Here is a 20,408-nt window from a genome sequence, read left to right on the forward strand (position 1 = left end):
AACATCACATGGGCATGACTGTTTGTTAATTTGTAGTTTTTAAAGAGACCAAGTTGTTTACTATTGTACTAAAATTAGAGTTATATCTATTTCCCATGAATGTTCACCAGTAGTGGGAAAAAAAAAAAAAGCGAAAAGGTACAAAAATACCTACAGAGACAAGAGTAAAGGCAGGGTGATGTCCTTTGCTCTCCCTTCATGGTGTAAATGACACCATTTCTATTGAGCTGACGTAAACTGGCACAGCCTTGCTGGCAACACCTGGTCTTTAGCTGATTTACACTGGCTTCAGTGTGCTGAGCACCCTCAGTGTAAAACACCACTTATTTGTAGTTGATGGATAGCACCTAAAAATATCCTTAATACTACTTTAACTGTTTTCCAAGATTTTGCTTCTTGACAGGGATACTGTTACATGTCTGTGGTAACACACTGGATTTGATCTCAGTTATATTGTCTGGAGGTGAAGGTGCACCTTCTACTTTCCTTGAAATTAATGTTTCAAAGAAAAAAAAAAACCTTTCCTTTCTATCTTATTTTCTTAGTTTTTATTTAAGTTTTCAAATGCACTTCTAAACGTTAGCATCTTTTGCTAATATACATTCAGTCTGTGTTTTGTGGCCAGTGGTTTGGCCTGTAGGCAGGGGAAAATGCTGAATGCCTGTGCTCATATTAACACGAGGGCAAAAATGCTCAGCCTTTCCCAAAATATCACATCCTACATTCACTGGGACTGTACCTCTCACAATAATCACAAAACTGGAGTTCTGTGGAGTAAGGGTGGGTAACATTTTCCACTTAAATTAGTGTCAAGCCTGCTGGTTTATTTATCATGACAAGGAAAAGATGTCATTAAAAATTACCTTGCTTCATGATGATATTTTAAACAGACTGTAAATAAAAATGAGGTTTTCATTTCAGTGTTTCATCTAGTTTCATTACCAAGATTTTAAAAAGAAGTGACCCTCCAGTACTGAAGCCAAGCATTTGATTTGGGGTAAATAAATTAAAAAATTTAAACTTCCTCAATTTGCTTGGTTTGGTAATAATTTGAAACCACACAGAGGCAAAATATCACTCATCTGCACAAGTCTAATGATGCCAAGGAAAATATGCTCACTACATGACTGCAGAGGAAAGAAACAGATTTCCATATTAGCTTTGCTGTCTGTCCTGTCCCATTATAGAAGAACTTCTGTGAGGACTTTCCTTTGCTTTCCCAACCTGATTGAAGAAGGAGCATGCTACAAAATCTGCCTTAAGTCTATCAAAGGGTGGCAGATCAGTGAAGATGATGGGTTGTAAGGCAAGTGTAGGGAGGATCTACAACACAAGAAAACATGCAGCCATGGGGATATTCTCAAGGCTGATGTTTGATAGTACCTTTGTCCAAGGTGAGGAATAAACTTGAAATGACTGCTGGAAATATTTGACAACAAAATTTCATAGAAAGTAAATAATTTATACAGGCCAACAGGGGACTCCTAGTAAAGTGAACACATATTTTGAAGGGCTAGTGCAAGGTTTTACAGCAAGAAGAAGAAGAAGAACATTCACAAGATCCAGTACAATACTCTTGAAGGGAGCTATTCAGTAAGAGACTTAAAGGTCACTGTATACAAGCCCCTGGAAATAGGCTTTTGGTGATATTGCAGCAAGGAGAAAGCCTGCCAGCAGCCCAATGAAAGTTGGAAAGTCATATGTAGTGTGAATAATGTGATTTATGCTGTACCCATCAGGCTTTTCAAAAGGATTGCAAAGGGTTCAAAAAGTGATGTGATAGCTGGATATGATCCTTCTGAAAGGGAGGTGGGGAATTAACTATGTGGAAAGCACAGCCACACATTGTTCATTATTTTCTTATGCATACACAGGAAAGAGACATCTGCAAATAAATTGCTTTTTAATCCAGTAGAGGAAGTCAGAAGGATAACCAATGACTAGGAATTAAATCTTGCTAAATGAAGACTTGAAGTAATTGCAGTTACTTGAAATTTTTATTAATTATCTTAGTTAACTCTGGGATAATTTGGTTAAGAATGTAGCTGTCTTCTCTGGCTTAGTCTTCAAATCAAGGCTTTAAGAGACCTTCTTGGCTGGACTGGAAGTAATCACAAAAGGATGGAATTAACTCCCCCTGGACACCTCTACATGGAAAATCTGACATCAAAATGATACCCACCCCTGAAAAGTGCAGCTCACTGGAGGCTTATGGAAATGAATTCTGTAGCCCACTGAACTAAAATGAGCAGTTTGAGAAAGGTGGAATGCAAGGTACAAAACCTGTATCCCTTAGAGTGTTTTTAATAAAGAACTGAAAGTTAATGCTATGTCCACAAAGGGAAATTTTGTATCACTGCAAGTCTTTTTATACTCTGCTTTAGGTATCAGACTTAAATATATCAAATGTGTCAAGAGGTGTGCACATAATTTCAGTGTACACTATTTCAGCTGCTAAATAATTAGTAGGAATGTCAACTACCTCGTGAACTAGGATTCCTTCTCAGTCCTTCAAAACCTGGAGAAATAAGGTAGCAGCAAGAAGGAGACAGCCAGAGGGGCAATTGAGAACTTTCCTTTAATTAGACTTCAAGGCAGTTCTCCAGAGAGGGTGGGAGAAACTCCTTGGGGTGCTCCCAAGGAAGGTGAAAGGAGACAAGGGGCTTAGGAAAACTGGCATTGTCTGCTTTGTACAGTGCTGGGAAGCTGGGAGCCAGATAAGCAGGTGTAGGCTCCCCTGCTGATGCCAGTGGGGGATTATGAGAGTGGAGAGCACCAGAGCCTGAATCCTGTGAAGCCAGACATTGTTGATGCTCTAAGAAGGGACAGGTTTCTTGAACCCTGCTGGGTCCTCGGTTTCCTGAGGGGGAAAGTAGCTATTATTAGTAATCTGACTGGGGTCATAACCCAGCCAGCAGCTGGAGAAATAACAACTAGTAGTGTAAACAGGGGAACTGCACTTCAGCCCCCTGTATGTGAGCAGGAAAGGGAGTCAGTACAGGGAGGCTTGCAAATGCAGTGACCCGTGATAAAAAGAGCAGTGCTTGGTTAGTCGGATCAAGCTCCTAAAATAGAAAGGAGCTTTTGATAAATGGGTTGGCTGGACTCATTTGAATCTTCACTTTAAAAATATACATTTTTCTGTGGAGACCTCAAGAATGTTGCCTAGAAACTGGTGATGCAATATGACACTCAAGCCTTAAAAATAAATATTACAAACTATAATATTAAATGTTTTGAGCCAAGGCTAAGCTTCCCAGGTACTGATAGGATTGCAGCCCCAAAAGTTCAGGCTATAGTTGAGATTTAGGGAAGTTCTGATGCCTGGATGTTATTAGTGGCCTATCCTCAAGCTGACCTTGACTTTAGCACCTCTGCTTGTCCAGTTTACAGAGCTTCGTGGTGAGAGGAAGGCTCTCACATGAACCCATTTCTTGTTCTACACGTGGTTGACATCTGGGATGGAAACATCAGCCGGGGAGAACTGAAATATCTTCTGGACAGGACTGACACAAGTTCTGCACCAAACTGATGCAACTGGTGTTATGGTCACTGCGATAAAAGTGTTATACAGAGAGCAAACGAGTACAAATGTTGCCACCTGCCGGCCTTGCAATTGGTGTTACCCAGCCACAGGCTGGGGGGTGGTAAAGCCACTGCAGCATGCTGAAAGTGGTCTCTCCACGATATATCTGCTAAAGTGAAGCATTCAGAAAACCACAGGAGCAGTCTCAGAATAGTTACAGACAGACAGACAGTCACAGGAATTGTTCTTGAGATGATAAGGAAAACAAGACTTAAATTAACTTAACTTGTCAGTGGGTGAGGCCAGCATCCCTCTGTTACAGTGATAGAACCCCGCTCAGAAGCTGTGCTAAGGCAGCTCATAATGCTGATGTTGAAGTGCTGTTACAGCTCCAAAGCCACATGCCTGCACAGCTAAATGAATTTGGCCACAGCAGTGAAGTCACCAGCTGCAAGGGCTTGGATTCCCATCTCAATTTCACACCACTGTGAAAAGCAGAGGGCTTTATGCTAGCACAGGTCTGAACACTGATCCATGCCACATCCTTTCTCTGGTGTGCTTCCTTTGTCCTTCTCCCTTTGTCTGGGGGTTGCCAGCTGATGTTGAGCCTTTCTGAACAAGAGGGGAAATTGCCTTGTGGCTCCTCACAGCCTCACTTCGTGGTACAAAGCAGATTCAAGCAGGATAGAAGCTGGTGCTTATGCAACTTCTCTCTGCACAAATATTTAGTTTTTTAATGTAGAGCTCTCAGTCCTAATCTCTTTGACAGCTGTTTTTCCCAAATACAATCACTTATGGCTTTGCACACTTGGAATAAGATCAAGTAGAGATTGTCCTGCAATACAATCAACTCATTCACTTACTAAGGAAGACACAGCTCTCCTCTCCACTGGCAGAGGAACTTCAACGAGATTCTGCCAGAAAACAGAGCCCACTGAATCAGGAGGGATTGTTCCTTATGTATTTGTGGGAGTCCTGACCTATCCTAAAATATCTTGCCTTACAAGTTTTTTTCTTGCACCCTTTAATTTAAATTTTTAAAATGTTGGTTTGTTTGTTTGGGTTTTTTTAAGACTTGTTTTGATTATGAAATTGAAGGGGTAGAAATGGAGTAGTATCATGTTTAAAAAACAGACTGTGCCACAGTTCATCTGTAGAAGAGTCTTCCAAAACAGGGCTGTGCACAGTGATTACTCTCACAGACTACATGTCAGAATGCCTTGGGGATAAATATAAAAAATTACTAGTTACATGGTTGCACACATTCTTGACTAACATTCATTGGTAGTCAATGGAGAAAATTCAAATTCTCTGATGGCTTTAAGTCAGAAAAGCAATTAAGCATTACAGGAGTACCACCTCCCTTTGCTGCTTGCATGGCTCAGTGGAGGGAAGGCAAGGCAAGGCAAAAGACTGAGGTAGAATGAGAATTTAACATTTATGTCTCATTACTTCAGTTCAGACTGAAGACAGTTCAAGCCTGAAAGTGACAGCAGGAAATATCATGTGTGGATAAGGTACCACTCTTCTTTTCAGGCTGCTTATGCTCACTTGCAAGCACTCATAGCCCTTGTCTTTATTTAAAAGTTATCAGGTACATCATGGTGTTGAATCTTCAGTGGAGCCACTCTTCTCTCTTTCCTTCATGTAAAAAGACACTCCTGTGTCTCACTCAGTGGCAACCTTTGGCTCTCCCTCATCTCTTCTGTCCTGAACCAGATCTTCTCTGCCAGACATTTTTGGAATCTTTCCTTGATGGATGGCAGAGGAGGGGGGCACCCACTCCAGGGGGTTCTCTGTCAGGTGCTCCACAGGCCAGGTGTCTATAGGTTGAATCAAAAAATTAGGGAAAAGGACTACAAGTAGCTGGAAACTCAGGGCCCTTTAGTTCTTTTCTTGAAGTAGTTTTCAGCAGCAGTGTCTTCTATCCAATGTCTCCTGGGGTGACAGAGAAGAAGGGGACAAGTATCGGCTTAAACTTAAGTATTTAGAAAATCAAGTCAGAAGCTATCTCATTTAGAGGGAGAAAAAGATCCATGTCCTCCTTTCAGGGGTTTCATTTGCTTTGGGAAGGCCCATGCCAGCCTCCTGAATACTCTCTTTAGCTGGTGAATACATTTATTCCTATTTCCTTACAGAATATTTTTCCCCTCTGTGGCTATGTAGAGGCAGAACCTACTCACCTGGGGGAGGGGAAGAATGGCTAACCTGGTTAATGTCATCATTCCACAGCATGGGACATGAATCCTGTGACCTCCCTGTGCTACTTGTGGAAGTAGAAGTATGCACAGAACGATGTTGATAGCTGGTTCTTAAACCATAATTCATGAGATGATGGTGAGTGGTCAGCAGCTGCCAATAGACCAATGCTGACTATTCTGGTGCTTTCAGCTGATAATACGAAGAGGATGAAAAATAGTGTGAGAAGTCATGACATTGGCCCAAAGGTTGGGAATTAGGAGTTCTCTTGTCTGTTTTTTAAGTCTTTGACATAATCTCAGCTCATGTTGGAAATGAACCCTGGTGTTGTGTGGATAGATTCCCACCAGGCCGAAACCTAACAAGACAGCTGTTCTGCTAATGGTTTCCTTAGCAGAAAAAAAAAACAAAGAATAAAACAGACTCATTCCTCATAGAGTGTTTCACATTGGGTAGATGTACATATGCATCTCTTTGCTGATTGGTAATACTAGTACTACTTTTTAATCAAACAATAATAAAAAATCTGGGTTTTTTTGATGTTGATGTAGTTACTTCACAGGCAATAAATTCACTTCAACAAAATTGGTGCAGAAGGGTTTAAGATATACAGCAGAGGTAGGGAGTGGTCTTTGCCAGGCACAATCAGTGTCAGTATTTTCATTCAAGATAAAATACTTTTAAAGGGTGGAAGAACTTATGCACATAAATTCCACAGCTCAGTTTTGCACTGCAGGGTAAGAAATATTTTTCAGTTATTGACAAAGGACATTCCAGCAACTAGTGAGATCTGGATTTCATTATGTATTTTGGGCTACAGTGCAAAAGTACTATCTGCCAGAAATAATGTGGTCGAAGCATGTTTTATTAATATATTGCTGCTGTTCTTGGATTATACCCCTGTAGAGGCTCACATCTGAAATGACACATCTGATAGTTTATATATTAGATAATATTTCAAGGTTTAGTTTTTGGATGAGTTTCCCTTGCAACATACAGAGGCCATGCATATTTCTATTTTTAAGCATTCAGAGGAAAACCCTCAATGCCCTTCTCCAAAAGATCATTGTGGGCTGGTCATGCAGCACATTAGTGCTAGAAGCACAGGTATAACTACAGTGCAGCTAGTTCTTACCAGCGAGTTTGGCACCTCTGTTTGTATTTTATGATTGGAGAATGACTTTCTAGTCCAGGCAGCTACTGTCTAAATACATGGAATAAAGCAGTTCAGTGCTGTCAAGATTTCTGTCCAATGAGTGGGCTGAGTCACTGGAAGTGTCAGGAGGCCCAGGAAGACCTGGAAGACTGTCACCTCAGTGTCACCTCAGCTTAGAGAGTTATGTTAATGACAAAGACTCCCCTGCAATTCACAATCTCCAAAAATAACACAAGGGAGAGGGAAATCTGTATAACAGATTTCTTCAAAGAAATACATGGTAAGGATTTTACTTTCTTATCTTCATGTTAAAGGCAGTCTTGTACGTGAAGCCACATGTGTTCCTGATATATGGAACCCAGCTGTCTTGAAATCAATGGCAAGGTTCCTGTGTTCAATGAAGACTCTTGTATTTTGCTCATATTTATAGGATACAATTAAGCTGAAAAGTTAAGAGGGACCACAGCCTTCCAAAAATTAAAGAGGAGAGAGAAAAAAAATGAGAATGTAAATATGTGGTGAAAGAGATCCCAGGTGAAATAATTGGTCCAAGTTTTCATGTCTGGATGTTGTTATTTTTTCCATAATTGCTATAACAAACTCCTGCTTTCACCGAGGGGAGGTGACCTGGGATTTTTCCAGTAGCAATGGAAATTTAACAGACAAATGACCAGAACTGTTAAAGCTTTTTTATCATGTATGTCAGCACTGGGAGATTAAAGATATAGCCAACATCATTTAGTCAAAAGCAAAATTTTGTGACTGTATTTAAGTGTCCATGCACTCAAAATGGAGACCAAGGAACCAAAAACCTCTATCTACGAAGAAGAGGTTGTCTTAAGTACCAAGTAATGCACACAAATGTAGGCATGGCTAAAACATGCTTTAGATATCTTACTTCATTCAGTTTTCTTTGAAAGTCACATTGTTGGAGCAAGGAAGTGTAATTGACAGTGATACCACCTCCAGCTGACACAGCACATCTGCTGCTGCTGCTGCTGGAAATGCCCCTGCATTTGGAGCTCCAGTTCTCTTCAGTGTCCTTTCTACAGAGGTGACTAATATTACAGTAGCCAACTCACTTCACCTCCCATAATGAATGATTTTCTAATCTCCAGAAGAATAAGAATATATCCATGCTCTCCAAAACCATTTGGGATCTGCCTCATCTCTGCTGGACATAAAGGAGATTATCAGATACCAAGTCAATTTAATTCCTTTTCCACAGACTTTCTTCTCTGATTTTCATTGTGTCATTTGGATTATAGTTCCTAACCCTTTCAGAGGGAAAAAAAAAAAAAAAACCCCAAACCAAAAAAACACCAAAAACAACAACAAAAAACTCCAAAAAAACAAACAGAGAAAGCAACCCAGTCCTACTGTAGACTAACAACTCTGCAATTTATCAAAAAATACCTACTGAAAATTACGATTTCATTCATTGACTAATGCCACCCACCCCACCTTGAAAACTGTCTGCACATATCTATTGCCAATATTTGTCTGGTGCTAAAACTGTAGCCAGCAAGCTGATCCTATTTGTCCTTAATCTCACCCTTGGAAATTTACTATTACATCTGAAAAAAAATTATTCTTGTTAATTGCTATGAATTCCTATGAGGAGTTTATGGTTTCATCCATGGCTATTAGTAGGCTGGCTGTGGCGGTGATTCTATTGTAGCTGCAGTCTAAAACCTAGGACATGAAGAAAATCTCCTCTTCAGAGAGATTATAATCTCTGTTGAGACAAGGTGAAGAGATGGATGCAGGGCTCAAAGGACAATGAGAGTATGGAGGCAGGAGTGTCAGGCCTTGTGGTAGTGGCCAAACTTTTGTCAATTAACTTGGTGGCAATGGTGTGGGGGCATTTTAGCTAAGAGATTTTAGAGATTGTTAAGGAACAGCATGAAGGAGAAGAATGAGCACTATTTTTCCCAAATGTAAGTGGCAAAATGTGATGTTATTCATCAACAGCAAAAAGCAAAGGGAGCCCAGTACAAACTAGCCTTTCATTACTTAGTTCATTTAAGGCGAGATCTCAAGTTTTTGTGTTAGAGAAATATTTCTTTATTGCAGTACTGGTAGCCAAAAATGTCTGACATCAGCAGGACTAACATCTGCATGCCATCATGCACAGCCAGATGGTGGGCTATAAAATGTCGAGAAATTTTGGTAATGGAAAGATCAGCAGAGACTGAAGCACACACCAGAGCTATTTATAAAAGGAGAGATTTCATTTTCTTTGAGAAGAACGGCACAGGTGATTGAGAGACTGAGAGACTGACTTACGAGGAGGTAGTGAAAAAAATAGGTATGTTAAGCTTGGGTGAACAACCAGCCACCAGCCTGTGATGTGAAGAATCAGAGAGGAGGAGATTTCTTGCTGGGGAGCCTAGAGCAATGGGATCACTGGTCAAAGACAAGTCCAGGGTGAAGCTTTGGAGGCTAAGGAGGAGCTGTATTAAAACTTTGCAAGTAACTCTCCAAGGGAGATAGCAAGAGCTCTTTGTGAGTCATGCATATCTGAGCTGGCCAGAGCACTAGAGGATCTCTCGTTGGCAGGGGATTAAGTCCCAGATGACTTTATTGGCCTTTTGTGTCTGCTCCATCTCAATCTGGCATTCCAGTCCTGGAGAGTGTTGTGTGCATACATACATCCTGTGCAGAAAGAAGAAGGAAAATAAGAAGTGCCCACCCAAGCTTGCAGGTGTGACTTGGCCTTCTCTAAACATGAGCCTGCTGACTGCAGAACAGACATAGCTCTTGGCAAGGGAGCTGGGCTGTGCCAGGCTCACACATCATCAGCAAACTCATTAGCTGAACTGAACAGGCACAGCCAAATTATTCCCCCTTTTAATATCTGCCAAATGCAATGCCTCCAGTGCAGCTGCACAGCTGTAACTGAGCACAGACCTCAGAGGCAAGGGGCAGTGCAATTGTAATTCAGAGGTAAATTCAGCTGACAGCCCTGGTCCAGGTGGAGATGGGATACTGACTTGGTTCCCAAAGCTCCCAGCAGAGCAGCAAGCTATCTCCTAGCTTTTATTTTTCATATTGTTAGGGTTCCATGAGCTAATCTTAAGTATTAATAGACATATGACCTTCCCATATAGTTTTTGGAAAATCAGCTACACCACAAGCTTTAAAGGAAGGCGGTGACTGAATTGGCTGCTTGACATTACAATGTGCCTGACAAATTTTCCAAGTTAGGGCCATATTCAGTATAGAAACAACCCCAACTTTGCCACTTTCCCTGGTTTCAGTGGATTAGCTTGGTATGAGTGAGTGTGTGGCTTCATTTGCAGGAGAACCGTGTGGTAGAGAAAGAAAAGGGATGATTTCTACGTGTTGATTCTTGCAGTTTACTCACATGTGAGTCAAATATGATTAAAGGAGATAGGAGCTGATACCCAAGCCTGTTTTAGTGACCAGGAAGACATAAACAGGTTCTCTGGGGCATCGCACTGTAACAGAGCAGTCTATTACACAACCTTCCCAGCCCTGTCGTCCGCCACCAGACTGTGCCGTAGCTGTTTTGCACCGCCACCTAGTGCCGCGTGGGGATCCTCGGAGCGCTCGGGACACTGCTTCTCTCTGACTTTGTTGCTCCGAGTTAGACAGCCGATGGCTTTGCAAGGAGAAGAAATGTTTGCATTTGACAGCAGTGACAACTAAACCAACAGATAGGAGAAGAGCGTTTGATCCATAGGATTTGAGCTGTTAGTTTATTCTAAATGGGACAAAAATTGTGTAGTGAAGCAATAATCATTTCCCAGGCAGTACTCAAGAGTTCTACCCAACATTCAGGTCTTGGTGTGGGGCTTCATGATACACAGATTCCATTTGCTTTTAATGTCAATATAGAAAACTATGTCCATTTATGTTCTATGGAAAAAGAGCCCCCAAATAACAATAGTATGTAAATTATGCTGGTGCTCTTTAAGAGTGAATTAAAATACCCTTCACTCAATCATAGGCCTATTAAAATGGAAGCCTTGCTGAGAAGTTACTGATGAGTTCCCCACATGATGAACCTGCTACATAGCAAACTTCCAAGATTTATAAATCTCTGAGGAATGAGAGGGGAGAAGAATGATACAGTCCCAGAAAAACCAAAAACATCCTTTTATAATCTTTAGCTGTCTAGAAAGCAACCATTTTCCCTCCTACTTTTTAAAACTTTAATATTTTGGAAAGTGTTGGATTATTGCTGTTTTTTTTTTTAACTGATATTTTTTCTCAATTTATTAAAAAAAAGGATTAATGAAAACCTTATGCTTGAGAAATGTAGTAATTTGGAGGAGCGGTGAAGCCTTTTTTATCCTGTAACAAATTAATAACTGAATTCTTCGCATTTGTAATGGTAATTCTTACTCTGGTTCTCTATTCGCTTTTTTGGACAGTACATAAATTTGTATCTGCTAAATTCTTCCCATCCTGTCCCTTTTGAAGGGTTCTGTTCTGTTGCACAGCACAAACGTTTGGTGGTGTGTTTTTTGTATTGAACAGAAAGTTTTGGAACAATCCCTTAATCCAAACCAGACATCTCTTCCCTCATCCTTCTCTCTAGCTGACTCTCCAGCCAGAGGGCTGTGTGATTAAGGGATATGCTCTCCTCTGAGCAGCACCCAGCGCAGGCCAAACTCACTTGTAGGGGGAAACATGGTACTTAAAACTTTCAACTCCATGTGTGTGGGGAAAAAATGAACACATTCGACCCCGGGGGAATTCTCCATCATTTGTGCTAAATACTGGGTGCCCTCTAGAAGGCAGCCTGTAGTTTGAGCAGAAGCTGTGAGGGTGCATGCGATGCAGTGACAACCAAAAGCTGCATTTGTGTGATAAACCTGTTTTACTTACAAAAATCTCTGCCCACAGATCCATGTCTGTAGGAGGTCAGTTCCCTTTCTATTATTCCAGGAAGCAAGTGTAATAACACACTATGTAACAGGTCAGAAATACATGTGTCTAGGCATTGCTAAGTGTTTTTATTAGAATCAAGTGAGACAATGCTGAACAATGCCATGGTGCCTTCATTTAGTACATTCACTGACCCATCTCAGGCCAGTGTTTTTATGTGGATCTGTACAGACTCCCATAAATACAAGCCTCAGTCCCTGTCGCGCCATTCACAAAGGAGATATTATGGCACTGCTGTGGGTTTTTTCCTGTTTCACACATCGTGGCCTATCTTGGAGGATAATGTTGTCCATATCTATTATTTTCTATTGGAGTTCCTAAACTGGAAGCTGACATTTAGTAATAGGTAAGCCTCTGCAATAGAGGCACTTATGAAATAGAGTCTTTGCCTCATAACAGCTTTTCTGTCAGGCAGAGTTTGTAAATACAGAAACAAAGATCGTGAGAAATTCAGTGGTTTTCTCTGTCACTCCTTCTATTTAGAATAGACTTCAGTAATGTCAGCTCCTACTCCATTTTAGCCTGCACAGGACATGGACTCAGACCTGCTGTTCTTGAACGTAGATTTATCTCTCATCATCACTTCTAGTCAATAAAACAATGCAGAAGAGGGGGGAAAGTACATGAACAAAAATGTAGATGATTCTTCATTCTTATGTAATTCTTGAAAAGCTTCCTAAGGTTATGACACAAGTTCCATCATTCCAGTTTGGAAATGCTTGGCCTATAAATGTCCTGTTAAAGCAGCCAGTCTTAAGAAAATGCTTATTTTTAACTCTGGAATGTATGATTCATTTTTTAGAAAGTACTTTTTCTGCTGCTGCTACTAGCGGGCCTCTCATCACCTCCTCTTTGTATTTCTGCCTTTTCTGACCTTAGTGACCAAAGATAGGATTCCCATTTAATGCAGCTTTTCCATTCCACAAAATGCTACAGTGTTAGCTGTAGGTTTGTTGAAACACCCCAAAGTGTCCTGCTCCCTTTGACTGGGTGTGTTGCACGGGTAGCAATGACTATGCAGCCCTGATTCAAGGAAGGTTTTTACAGTTCAGCAAGCCTGGCAGGCAGCTGTGCATATAAAAGGAAACCCAAAAAGGATAGAGATCCAAAACCACACCAGGAGGGCAGCAGGTGGAGCATAGGGCAGACTTCAAAGCCAGGCAGGCTTTTAGGCTCACCCAGGCCAAGTGGACTGAGACAGCATGGCCTTGCCTACCAGAGCATACACAAATTGGCTGATGCACTGGTAGCTGATGGCAGGATGGAGGCTATAAATTGCAACTCACTGCTAAATTCTCCCTTCTCAGCACCTTTCCTTCTACTCTGATCATGGCTGAGAAACTTTTTCCTTTCATTTTAAAAATAGCTCTGTATGCACTACTGTCCTAACTCTTCACACACAGCCACTATTTCTGAAAGTGTTGTCATCTCTCCCTTTCTTCCATGGCATGTGAGCCCCTCCTCCCTTTCTCTCCTCCTGCTCTGGCTGGGAGATTGGAGTTAAACCTGGTTATGAATGACTTGCTTATGATTGCTGCTCTTTGCTCATTTCATTTCCACTTTGGCTGTGGCACCCAATGTCAGCATGACAAATCTGAGATGGCAATGACAGTCCTGGATGTGAGAAGACTGACCCTTCATGTTCAGAGTTTGAGTGCCAGCTCAGTTAGAAAATTAGAAGTCCTGATGAGGAAGAGGACAAGGAGCAGACTGGAGAGCTGAGCTAAGCTATTGACATCAGAAAGAGCTTGAATTTGTTTGGACCAGGGCTTGGACCAAGCCTTAATCTTCACAGAAATTTTATAGATGCAGAGAAGGATTAGAGTCAAGGATGAGGACATGGGCTGCATAGTGCACAATGTGAACTCCAGATGTAAGTGAGGAAGCTACACACACAGTCTTCCTCTTGAGCTCAGACATCCCAGGTGTCTTCCTGCAGAGCAGGCATAGCATGCTGCATTGCTGGTGTCCTCTGTTCAGCAAAAGCTTGTTATATTTTCCTTGGTTTCTGAACATTGTGCAGATGGTGGCTTGAGGGAATCTGTTACTCTAGGGAATCCTGTAAAACCTGTAAGATACTGGGATGAGTGCTGTCAATGTCTATGAAGCTTTGCGGTCCTAGATGGTTTGAGAGGAGAGAATTTTGTTTCATCCTCAAAACCAGAGCAAGGATAAGGAATCTGTAGGTACATTGTGTTACAATATGCAGGTAGTGGCCACAGATACCTCCTTGGTGGCCACAGATACATTTTCAGACATAGTGATTCTCCAATTAAAGGGAAGGTGGTTTGAGGATTATGTGATTCCAGTTTATTTGAAAGACTGTGAGAGAACAAAGTAGCAACTTAAAAAAAAAGTCACCAAAATACCAACATGAGCAGAATTGTTCAGGGGAAGGAGCAAAAATATTAGAATATACTTGAGTAGGTTATTTGTGATCAGCCACTGCACTGGTTCAAGCTGAAGGAAGGGAGAAGGAAATGGAAAGCCTGTAAGAAATAGCCCTACATTTCTGGAAATTTGGACTATTGCAGCCTGTAAACAGTGAGGTAAACTGAGGATCTTCACTGAGTTAACTCTGAATCTGGCACAATTCATTACTGATGAAGGGAAATACAACTACTTTATTTACCATGAACAAAAGAAGTGAAAGCCCTCTGCAATGTTTTCACTGGGTTGAGATTGCCTTTGTCAGAATATTTGCAGATGCCAGTTAGGACAAACGCTTACAGACATCATCCGCCTCCAATGCTATTCCTCTGTCAGTTGAACCAGGTGTTAGAGGGATTCCTGAGCATTCATAAGACTGTTTATAAAGAGATTGTAAGAGGCAAATGGGAAGGCTGCAGAATACCAGTAACCAATAATCTCAGAGGATTCTGTGGCTCCTCTTTGAAGGAACATTTTGAGAGCTTCTCCCCTTTGGAGGAACCACTAAAGATACACGTTCGCAGCCCAAATCTCCTAGTATGGGACAATTAGCTCCTTGTGCAATGGAAGTGAGAATGAGCAAGAAGGGAGTATCTTCTCATTGTTTTGTGCACTGTCCAATTGAACACTGTCCAATTGGCTAGCTGAAACAACTCAGACATATCTGAGAACCTCTTTCATTTAACTCATTCTTTTCAGAACAAGGGTAAGTTGTGGAGGAAATTGAACCATCTGTTGAATCATGACATCTGATAGAAAATCCAGCAATCCAGCTGTTTTCTTGGTTTACTACCTGGGTAAAAAGTTTATTTATATGAAATTCTGGATTGCTTTGCAAACTACTCCAGCTGGCCAAGCCAAGCTGGTCTTCCAGCATCATGAATTTATGTTCTTGCTGTGGCTTCCTGCCAGCATCCTCTCCATTGAACTGTATTTACATTAGCTCTGTAAAACATGACTTCATTCAAGTGTCTGAAGTGAAGCACTCACTTACTCCGTGCACTTTCCCAGCTGGTGAGAAGGTAGCTGGTTGCCTTTCCCAGCTGGGCCCTGCCATTCTGAATGTAATGAGAATTAAAGCCACTGATTCACCGGGGCTGCTCAGGTTCCAATTTTGAATTAAGTTGTCCTAGCTAGTACAAATGCAAAATATTGAACAATTAATTTCTTCAACTGAGATTGAAAGGTAAATCCTTTGTTTGAAAAATAAATTACTTCAGCAGGCATTGCCTTTGGCATCAGATCTTGGCATCCTCCAGTCCATATACTGGTAAACTAATCTGGTTGATGGTTCACTGCATTTCAGTTTGTTTTTTTTTTTTTTTTCCTTCTGTAGCTTTCAAAGCTCTTTACAAAGTAGAAGGGTTTTCATTTTATGGATGGCAGAAATGGAGGGAGGAAGAGGCAGATTGTATTGTCTAACCTAGTATAGATCCTCATTTGACGTATCTTGAGTTTGATGAATCAATGGGATGGTCTCAAGGTCTCTTACTGACAGAACTACAACAACTTCCGTAGGAATGAAAGACAAATGAGGTTTGACTCTCTTTGGTGTGCTCCAGTGCAGAAACGTTCATGATGGAATTAAAGTAATAAGTTCTTCTACATGTTCTAAAGGGCTTTCTGGAGGCCAAGATTTGCTCTATTTCAAGAGAAGATTTGAATTAGGATTTTTCATTTTTAAATTTGTTAAATATTTTGGAAATGAGATTTCTCAGAGAAGTGTCCCTGTTTTGGAACATGTAACTATTTCGGTGTTAATATACAGACTGTGGTATAGCAAAACTTTTATGATCTAAAACACTGATCTGCATGTCAAGAGACTTCACTTTCTGGCTTAGTGTTCCTTCCTTTGAAAAGGACAATAGTACTTACCATTCATCACCAGGGTATCAGGGCTGTGTAAAGAACCTCAAGATGCTTGGATACAATGTTTGAAGGAGCTAGTAAATACTGCTATGTCTCTTAGTATTATTGTTTCAATTTTATTCCTTCCTCATTCTTAACTTGCTCAGATTTTATCTCCAGTCTGTGCAAACCACAAGCAGAGAATAAGGAAATGTTTTCTTGGCTTTGTGGGAGGTAAGCAAAGGAAGTTTGTTGTAGGTTTGTAAGGATGGTCAGCAATGAGGACTACTGGTATGGTCTTCTTCCCTAGGGGTAAAAACATCCCCGAACAAACAAAAGTAAAATTTTCCATTACTGCTATGGTACCTTCCAGTGGAGCATTGATATTCATCAGGGCATCTGTGCAACACCTCCAAGATTCGAAAGAAAAACTAAGATAAATTAATGAAAAATTGTCTGTTTGAGTTTTCTATACAGATGTTTGCACTTTTTTTTTGGAAGAAACCATTTCCACAGGCCAAAACCACTGTAGAACTGCAGTTTTCATGGAGGTAGCTCATCTCTCCCTCCTAGGCATACAGGCAGCTGCTGCCCTCTCTCATATCCAGTTTCCCAGTACTGTGAGCCTGGGATCTTTCTGAAGCAGGTCTCTCTTTCTGAATCTTAAATGTACCAGCTCTCCTACCCTGGCCAAAAATACATCCTGCCTTCCATGTTGACTGATACACCCCTGGAAGGATTATCTTGGAGAAGGTGCAGGTGACACCAGTGAAAATGAATTTAAACTTGCCTGGGAACTTGATCTTATTTTAATTAAGAATATATTGACTGCTTTAGTCTACGGGGCATGGCTAGTCGCAATGAAGGAACTTAAAACACTCTGGAAGCCCCCTTTGGACCTGTCAAAGAGCACTGTGAGCACTTCTGTTTATTTATTCTCCCTCCCTTCTCCTTGGCGTAGATTAGAGGTAAAATTCTTCAGAGAGTGGATTCCTCATTAAGATTTCCGATACCTCCCAGTCTGCAGAGGTTGGGATTACCACATGAAGGGTATCCTGCTATTTTTGCCTCTGGTCCAGGCCCTTTGAAGGGACCCTGGAACACTTTACAATAGCACAGATTTATGAGCACTGTGCAGCCTGCCAGAGCCTTTCTGAGATACTTCTGTAAACTAATTATGGGAAACTGCCCCAGGCTTCTGTCATTAAAAATACATTCTTAGCATTTCATGAACAAAGCTTAGTTTCCTCCTTCTGTTCCTATAGGATATGATCTGTTTCCTGACAGATGTTTATTCTAAAACATCAAGTGATTGTTGCTGAGGAAAGTAAGTGAAAAATAGTGTGTCACCTATGATGAGTCACAATGTGAATCCTGAAATCCCAGCATGATCTTAACTTCTCCAATGCCCAAGGAAATTGCTTTTTAAGGTTTTTAGCTTGTTTACATTCATCTAATTAGAGACTGGGCACTTGGAGTTCTGTAGTTTGTCGTCAAGCCTTCCTTTTCAACATTGTCTTAGCATGGTTTTTGACCAAAAGCCATTACCCACCCACTGGCTACTTGGGCCCTGAAAAAATGAGCTGATCCATCCAACTGTTTGTGCCTTGCTGGCTCTGAGACGCTGCCCCACGGGGTGGCAGGAAAGGCAGACAGATAAAAAAAAAACAAGAGTGGCTGTTGTCAGGAGTGGAGCACTGGCTCGCGAGGGCAGGTGACACAGGGAATTTGGGCTGGATGGCATGTGCGATCCCAGCGCTGGAGCGTGGGCGGGCTCTGTGCGCACAGACCATGTGGGTCTGCACATGAGAGATGTGCAAGATCCCAATGGGCCCATCATAGACACTGCCCTGGGAGACACTTTTTCCCTGCACAGGCAAGAGCACAGGGGCAAGGTGGAATAGAGACCCCAAATTCAATTCATCCTCATGGAAAAGACTGGGGCACCTTCTGGTTCAGACAGGTGGTGAGGGTATCACCATTTACCTGGTTATGTAAGGCCAACTGAGCTGCCAGGTATGCTTCAGATTGCCTAGCCTGTAACTACTATATCATTCATTACTTTCATTACCTCAATGAAAGGTCTGACATAAGTCATTCACCTGAGCTATAACTTAAACTTGCATTTTGCCAGTGAGCAAGGTGCTTGTAAAGCACTTCAGCTTGTTGCTGCTATTGCATGTGGAGGATATCAACTGACATCCTAATTCCTGTTAAGACCTGAATTCTCTGTGTGTGTTTTAGATGCAATGTGCACGTGCACAGTGCTCACACAGATCTTGATTTTAAACGAGCTGAAAAGTCCAGGGTGGAGTTCTTTCCAAAGTTTTCAGCTGGTGTATAGGTCAAGTGCCAGATGATTTGCTACAGCAAAAGACTTTGAACTGTTCCCTGAAATTCTACAGCCATCTTCCTGCTATAAGGTTTTGAGCTGCCAAGTAAAGTGCACTGGGAAAAGTAATATGCAGAAGGATGTCCATATTCTCCATCTGTAAATTCTTAAGAACAAAGATTCTAGGAGAACAGATATATCTGTTTTGGGGTAGTATTATTACTGAAGTTCTGATTCAACTTAGCCCCCTGAAGTTATGATTTAAATTAGTCCCCTCTTCATCTCCCCCTTTACTTTTAGTGGATTTTTTTTTTCTTAATTTGTTAATTTTGATTTGGTTTCCAGGCTTTTTGTGGGTGTGGGGTTTTGTTTAGTTTTTTATTTTTAATCTCTCACAAGGCACCTAGGTTAGTAATGCAGGCTGGCCATAATGGGATGTTTACTGTGCAGTCTTCTGCTGTGCAGGTAGTTTTTTCCCCTGCAAGTGATGGGTCTGGAATTTTTCCTCAGAGTGAGATAGAAGCAATAAGAGAATCTAAAATCACCCTCTTCCCCCTGCCACACAGAAGAGGAAATACTGAGAAGTTTTTCTGTGGTGTGAAGATTTTAGGGGGCAGAAGGCCTCTTACAAATGCTGCTGGAGATGACAGTAGCTGCAGAGGAATCAGTGAGGAAAAGGGTATTGAGAGATGAGGTGAAGGTACATGTAGGAAAGTGCTGGTACATGCCTAGACAGGCTGAGGTGGGTTAGGGAAGAATTGCAGGGTTCTCTTCGTGTATCTCATCCCATGAGGAGGTTTGCAGGCAGGGAGAGTACCTTGCTAACATGGATGGTGGTTAACTGATGTCCATTAGCTGAAGCTCTGTCTCTTGACCTGATAGCTTTCTACTCATTCTTGACTTTGGTGTAAATGATTTTAAAAAGTGAGGGATCAGAGAAACAGGCTGTGAGCCCCTGGGAATACTGGAGAAGAAGCACAGCACAACCTCCAGTTTGAAGTGGCTATAATTGAGGTGTACAGGGCGGGGAATGATTTGGTCAAGCAAAGAATTTGTGGACTTAACTGTCTGTTTGTGCATGTGAGTATTCTGATTATTTTTCCTTTTCTCAGCAGCATATGTTGGATTGAAGCCTATTCCAGGCAACCTTAACTTCCCCCTTCCTTATTTCCCATAGTAAAGGTTAAAAAAAATCAAATTATAAACAAATTGTAGACTCGAACTTTCCTTTAGAACTTAGAGGAAAAATTCTCTCCCTTCCTTCCCTACTCAATTTCTCACACTCTTCCAGCCTGTTTTGGAAAGATTCTCAGTCTTTCCTCCTGAAAGCTGATGTTGATAGAAGGGTCCAGCAAGGGAGACAGAGAATTCCCACAGAAGAATGGGGCAGAGGTGATCCCTGTGATTCTTCTGGAAGGGGAAAATGAGGGAGGCAGGGTAGGATACTTTGCAGCTGAGTGTGCCATAGTGTGGCACAGTGCCAAACATAAATCTCAGCTTGGAGCCCAGAAAAAAAATGGGGATTTGGATGACTTTTGGTATAAATGTGCTGCAGGGGCTTCATTCTGCTACAAGGCTTTTAATTAACCCTACCCCCAAACCCATCACCTGCAGTACAACAGGACTGCCTCCTGTTCCAGAGCCAACTTGAAGGGCATTTTCCCCGTGTTGCTCTGCACAGCATGGGCAGCATGGACATGCTTTTCTGCTCTACCCTTGCTTCACAGGGTGCCTGTGTGCCTGGATGTGATACCATCATGCTCCTGTTTCAGCAGCAGGAGAAAAAGGCATTTTAGTGCCACTAAAGTTCATGAACCACAGGCTCCTCCACTCCAGCTTTTCCACTGATAGGGCACTGACTGCTATCCAGACACAGGGGAAGAGATGTCTTATTAATGACTTTTTTGTGAAAGCATGAGTTGATACATCCCTGGCTGTTTCAGCTCCTTCCATCTACTTCCACTCCAGAAGAAACCAAAAGTAGAAGCAATATATTT

The sequence above is a fragment of the Vidua chalybeata genome, chromosome 2 (genome assembly GCF_026979565.1).
Source record: "Vidua chalybeata isolate OUT-0048 chromosome 2, bVidCha1 merged haplotype, whole genome shotgun sequence".
NCBI lineage: Eukaryota > Metazoa > Chordata > Aves > Passeriformes > Viduidae > Vidua > Vidua chalybeata.